Source organism: Ascaphus truei, unplaced genomic scaffold (genome assembly GCF_040206685.1).
Source record: "Ascaphus truei isolate aAscTru1 unplaced genomic scaffold, aAscTru1.hap1 HAP1_SCAFFOLD_2445, whole genome shotgun sequence".
Lineage (NCBI taxonomy): Eukaryota > Metazoa > Chordata > Amphibia > Anura > Ascaphidae > Ascaphus > Ascaphus truei.
The window spans coordinates 37,433-38,007 of record NW_027455371.1 but is presented as its reverse complement, the minus strand read 5'-3'; positions in this window follow the sequence as shown (position 1 = coordinate 38,007).

The window sequence follows — 575 nt, the reverse complement described above, 5'->3', positions numbered from 1 at the left end:
GGTGGGGGGGGATGTGTGTGCCGAGGGCAGGGGGATTTGTGTGCCGGGGGTAGGGGGATGTGTGTGCCAGGGGTAGGGGGGATGTGTGTGCCGGGGGTAGGGGAATGTGTGTGCCGGGGCAGGGGGGGTGTGGGTGCCGGGGCAGGGGGGATGTGTGTGCCAGGGCAGGCATATGTGTGTGCCGGGAGCAGGGGTCTATGTCCCGGGGGCAGGGGGATGTTTGTGCCGGGGGATGTGTGTGCCAGGGACAGGGGTGTGTGTGCTGAGGGCAGGTGGATCGGTGACAGGGGGAAATGAGATCTGTGTGACGGGGGAAAGGAGATCTGTGTGCCGGGGAAAGTGGGATATGTGTGCCGGTGGAAGGGAGATGTGTGTGCCGGGGCAGGGGGTCTATGCGCCAGGGGCAGGGGGATCTGTGTGCCGGAGGCAGGGGGTCTATGCGCCGGGGGCAGGGGGATCTGTGTGCCGGGGGCAGGGGGATCGGTGTGCCGGGGGCAGGGGGATCGGTGATGTTTTATCATTTTTGTTTTTTAAGCCAAGAAACGGAATACCAATTTACAGTATATAACGCACCT